The sequence below is a fragment of the Cuculus canorus genome, chromosome 10 (genome assembly GCF_017976375.1).
Source record: "Cuculus canorus isolate bCucCan1 chromosome 10, bCucCan1.pri, whole genome shotgun sequence".
Classification (NCBI taxonomy): Eukaryota; Metazoa; Chordata; class Aves; order Cuculiformes; family Cuculidae; genus Cuculus; species Cuculus canorus.
This window is the reverse complement of record NC_071410.1, coordinates 5,196,705-5,202,704: the sequence shown is the minus strand read 5'-3', so window position 1 is coordinate 5,202,704 and position 6,000 is coordinate 5,196,705.

Below are 6,000 nucleotides of genomic sequence, written 5' to 3'. Positions count from 1 at the left end.
AGATTAACTGTTTGAAGTTTCCATTGGACTTTGCAGTAACATTAAGTTGGTTCAAATGAATTACCTAACATCCGTTAAATCATGTTAATGTTGTTTTAAGGAAGAGCTTTTAAGCTTTTTGCAAATGGCAGTTGGAATTTGTGCAGCTTTATAATTAATTGAACATTTTTACCCACGTTCATATTTTCCTCCTTTTTGTTGCCTAACAAAAATATTACCAAAATAATTAGTGAACGTCCATCATCTGAAAGCTTTGTGGATCTCTGGTGCCACTAGAGGTTCCCTTTGAAAAGGACTGAAATGCCATTACATAATTCCTTTTTCATTGATTCACAAAGTCAATGGTGCCTTTGTTTTATTCTTGCTGTTCTATGGTTTTTTAAGCAGCAGATCCTCACACTTTCAACTTGAAAAAGTATTATAACATTTTAGCATGAAGCATTAGGCAATTGTAGCCTTAATTATTGGGAATCTAAAGCTTCATAGCTTCAATCTTGAAATATAAATGAAATAGAAGCATTAATATTTATTTATTGATGTTATTCATAAAGTGCAACACAGATTTATGTGCCCAGGGATTTCTTTCCATTTTTAACATATACTTTCAAAACAGGACAAAATTAATAATTAAAAAAATCCTCACACGTCTAAATTACACCAGATAATATAAAGATGCACATTATAGTAGCTCACGAGAGAATACTGTTTGAGAAAATTGTCAACACATATTTGTCTGATAAGGTCAAAATAATGCTGCTGACAGTAGAATAAGGAAGAGAAAATATTTTACTGCTTCCAGGCATCTTCGTGTTAAGTCAAGTAAAGAATAAAAAGAACAACTCAAGATATATAAGGGAAAAAAATCACTCAAAGGGAAAACATAGAAAACATTTTTATATTGTTAGTACCCTTGTAGCACTCTGCATAAACGAAGTGCTGTAGCGCATGTACGGATTTTTTTTACACAAGTTGAGACTGAATTAGGCAGTAGATGCAGTTATGTCTGGATCGCATAAATGCCCCCTTTGCAACCCAAAATCACAGTCAGAGTAAAGATTTCGATTCCATTCCATATTTACACTCGATTTTATTTGCCGTGGACAGATCATAATACGAACGCACATTGAAGGTGTGGGTTTTTTCCCTTAGCATTCCCAGTAAGAATAGAATTTGGAAACTTCTGCTATTTGATGTCATGCAAATACAAATCAGATCTAGTCTTTTGTTGCCTCTTGTGATTTTTATTTGAAGGGCTTTTAAAAACTGTATAAAAATCTAAATAGAGACATATGAGTCTATTAAAGAATTTATATGGCAGATATGAATATTCACTCACTTGTTCCTAATTTGTGGACCTCTTGCTCTGTTTATATACATTATACTGTACGTGCTTCATAATTTCAGTGTTTTTCTTCTAGAAATATAAGTTGACATTTTTAAATACATTCTGCAAAGCATTAATTGTGTTCTCATTGACGTAAATAGAAGTGGTTAGTTCAGTATTAGTTAGCTCTGATTCTGCTACTTGTATGCTTAAGAGTAGGACTCGGATTTTGTTTCTTCACTCTTCACAAAGGATGTTCTATCAGATTGACCTCAGTCTATTCACCCAAAAGTCCCCTACATGCAGTTTTCTTGTTTTTCTTCAAGGAAATAAGTCTGTTTTGCAATCAAGTTTCTTGTTCAATGTACCCGTGACTCCAGCACTCTCCACCGTGCCTTACCTCAAGATAGTTTATAAAATTATTTTGGGAGGGAATGAGTTTGTATGGACAATATGCTGGCAATTAGGCAGAGTCGGAAGCTGGAGGCTCACTGGGGCTGGAGCAGAGTAAACCCAGGATAGCAGAAAGCGTGAAAACATAGCAAGTCCGGAACAAATGGAAGGGGGTGATTAAAGGAGAAGGCAGCCCAGACATTAGAAGCAGAAGGCTTCATTTGTTTTAAAATGAGTTCCCAGAGAGGAGTAAATGGTCTTGAACTTCCTTGATTTCAGTACTGCTTGGATTGATCTGAGGGGCAGAGGGGACACAACTAGTTGCTAGCTGGAGTAGGCAGCACTACTTACCACCTTTCGCCACTCAGAGAAAACCTCGTTGCACAGAAAATCATAATCTGAATGCAGATGAAATACTCTGTACACATACCTATCTCTGTGGTAAATGTGCAAGCAATCGCACAAAGCCAAGTGCCGTTGTTATTTACTTTACTCTGCAGGGTCTGTAGATGCTCAGTCCTCTGAAGCCTCTGCAGGCGGTGGAGGGCTGAGTCTCCTGCCTGGGTGTCCCTGGAGGAAGCAGCGTGCTGGTTTGCCCTTGACTTTGAAATTCTGCAAACTTCACCTGAAGTTTTGAGACTCTTAATGTAAAATCCAAGCACAAAATTAAGTTGTTGGTTTTTTTGTTTTATTTTGGATGGTTTATAACCAAGAGAAGGGAGATCAGTTCCCATTTCCTATGGGACGCTATAGGCGTAACGTGTAGAGATTGTTAAGAGACTAATGATAGCTCAAGGTCTTTTAGGTAATAGAAGATTGAATGATACCCTTTTCATTTTGGATTACAGTAATTTATGTAGTGTCAGACTCGACAGGTAGGCTGTCAAACCTACTATCTCAGGAATTTATCACTTTTTATTTAAGATTTATTCTTTAAAATTGAATCATAAAGGTCTTTGTTCTTACATGACTCAGATTTTATGTTAGGATTCTGGTTATTTGTCAACACTTTTAAACTTCTAATTGATGCGTCTTCATTTATGCTTATTTTTCCATGAAACCTTTTTCCTCACTTTGATAAGAATAGATATGCTTACCTATTTTCATGAAATATGAGATGATGACTTTAGATGGTTCTCATCATGGTATTAGACATTAAATATTAGACTAATATTATATTTTAAAAGTCTATTTAAAAAAAAACTAATAAGTGAGGAAAAAATAGCTCTGTATTTTATTTGCCTTTGTCAATGCTAGAAAAGCAGCAAAAATCCTAAATATTTCACTTTTTACCCTATTTTTAATACATGTCAGATGTTGACCACATAATGGAGGGGTTTTGTGAGCTGAAATAAAGTGTTATGAATGGCTTTTCTGTTTAGAAAAACAAGGAGAAGAAATGCAGCATGTCTGTAGACTATGAATTTTCACATTGAGGGATGAATATTAACAATGCTAAGAATGTGCTCAGCAAAAATAGATGTCTAATACACAGAAACTGAAAGCCACACGCGTGCATCACGCTGTTACTGTGTACAGTACAGTTGCTTATTCAGCCCAAAGTATCAGCATTTTAAGTTTTTCGTCTTCAGTATTTATGTTTTGCTTATCTTTTCACTTGATATCACAATAAAAACTTTTACTTGCTGAAACAATCATTATTTAAACAAATAACTGCACCACTGAAATAGAATCATAATGGTGACTTTTATGCGTGAAAAAGTGATGCTCTGCAGTATTGAACTAAGAATGAAAAAAAATGTTATCTGTGAGTTGTAGTAGAAGGTTTATTGATATCCAGTGAAGTTTGCTGGTGGATGTTCAATGTGTGTCTTTAGTTAATGTTAGTGGACAAAAATATAGGGCACAATTCTTTGCTTCTAGTAATAAGCAATCTCACTGGAAGTGTTTGCACATCAATAGGTGACCAAAAACAAATGAAACTATTTCTGCTTTGTCAATGTAGTCGTCACTGAAGTCATGTGACTGATGTTCCACAAGCACTTCGGTCGTCTTCTAATGGTGGAAAAGCTGATATACATCTTGCCTTTAGTTAGAAAAATGCTGCTTTTAGTCTTGAATTAGAACGGCAGTTGCAAGATCACACAGGAGTTTTAAAAATATTTTTTACCTATCTCACAGTTTAAGAGAAATTATTTCAAATAAGTGCACCAAACCCTATTTAATAAACAAGTATTATCAATTGTAATGTGCCATTTTCCATTATACCTCCATTTAAAATGTCTAGAAGATATTTGCTGTGTCTAACAGTATGACGACACCGAGTAAGCACATTAGAAAACTGTCATTCAGCCTAGTACATTAAGTAATGAAATCAGAAGGCAAGAGAAAGAGATTGTGTGTGTTTGTCAACCTCTGACAATTTGAAATCAATACAAATTTGATAAAACTTGAACTATACTCCAGGATAATTTCCTGGCTCGTTTTTCCCCAGCCATACTGCTTTCCCCATACTTTCTCCGTCATCTGAAAAAAAGAGATATACAACGCTGGGTATGTTGGTATAATTAACAAAATGTAGCGTATTGAGTGGAATAAATGTAATGAGAAACAAATTATCTCGTTTATAGCTCTCACTGGACAAAACTAAATGCATTTTACCGGTAGTCTTGTAAAGACTTGTCTTTTATGTTTCTCAGTGGAGTCTGCCTCATGTGAGATATGAAATTAAGTAAAAGATTGTTTTTTAAAGTAAAAGCAGGTCAGTTGTACTTTTTAGTAAATAGATGTCATTTATCAGTTTTTGCAGTGCAAAATGCACCAACACTTTGGAAAATTTGGATAAAACAGAAGTTATAAAACTCCATAGCTTTACAGTTAAAATAGGTAGTAATAAATGTAAGGAACCGTGTGTTGATTCATGTTAAATTATATTTTTGATGTCTTTGCTATGAACCTAGGTGTTTGCTCTTTATTATTAGAGGCATCTTTTGTCAGTAGAATATCTTTGCACACTTTACATACCAGAAGTCCTCAATAATGCATGAGATTAAAAAGCATACCACATTGCCACCTGTTGAGAATAAAGTGTCACACAAAACATGGTGCGCACAGTGTTATTTATCATTATCTAATATTTGCATAAAATGTTTTTAAAAATATATTCAATTTGCATATTTTCCTGACAGGGAAATAAGCACTTTATATACAAAAATAGATGGGGTTTTTTTTTTAGGATTTCTAAAGCAAATATTTGTATTTTTCAATCTTTGTGCTTTTCTGCTACTCAAGGAAGACATAGAGTTACCTCAGCTAAGTGCAGCAGCAACCTTGAAGGCACTTTCTTAGCAAGTGAGAAAACCAGAAGGACCTGAAGACATGTATTCCCCTGAAAAGGGAAAGATATTTTAAAATTATATTTAGTAAGAAGTAGTGTTGCTTCTTCCAATTGTTTATAATTAGAAATTACTTGATGCACTCACTTTGATGTTCAACTAAAGAGCAACACACTAAAGACACAACTAAAGAGTATTGTTGACTAGCATGGTAAAGTTTGATGATGAATCTTTTTCATAGGCAGGGTAATACTGAAAATATGGGGTTTTGTGGAGAATTAGAGTTCATTCCTAAAATATGTTCTTTTTTGTATTCCAGGCCTTGTATGAAAGCAGACTGGTTGCTGGTTGTGGAGATTTCTGACTCGCTCGTTGGTATCTGTTGCAGTCTTGACTAAAAGATGAAGGCGTCAGTCTTCAGTTTAGGTAAAAAGGGGAGTGGAAGAATAAACTTCAACCTCTTGGTTAACAGAATTCATTACGGAAATGAGAATACAGTACGGGCATTAAAGACAACCCTTGCTCTCTGTGCAAGCAAGTGCACTATATGCTTGCTTTTTATATTGAAATAAAAAATACTTCCATCTGTTTTGCTGATGCGAGGACAGCTGTAAAGGTCCCCAAAGAGAGCGAGCAGTTACAGAGAAGTGAAATCTTGGAGCTGCCGGTTCAGTGCCCAGCCTTGCTGGTAATTCTCCGAATTTCTGCCATTCGGTCGTTGGAAAATAGATTTTGATAATGCAGCCTGTACAATTCGAAGGTCACAGACCTTCCTGAAGATTATGATAATGGTCCAGAAGAGAAGTTTACCTTATAAAGAATAACTCTGTAAATCTTATTATTTTTTTTTTTTGTTCACGTGCTAATTTGTTTGGAGTTGCTCGTTGGCATATGTGTTCTATTAGTAGAGGTAATGAATTAATTTTCTTCATCAGCTGGCAAGAGCACACTGAGGTTATTAATACTTTAGAAACACTGCTTAGTATT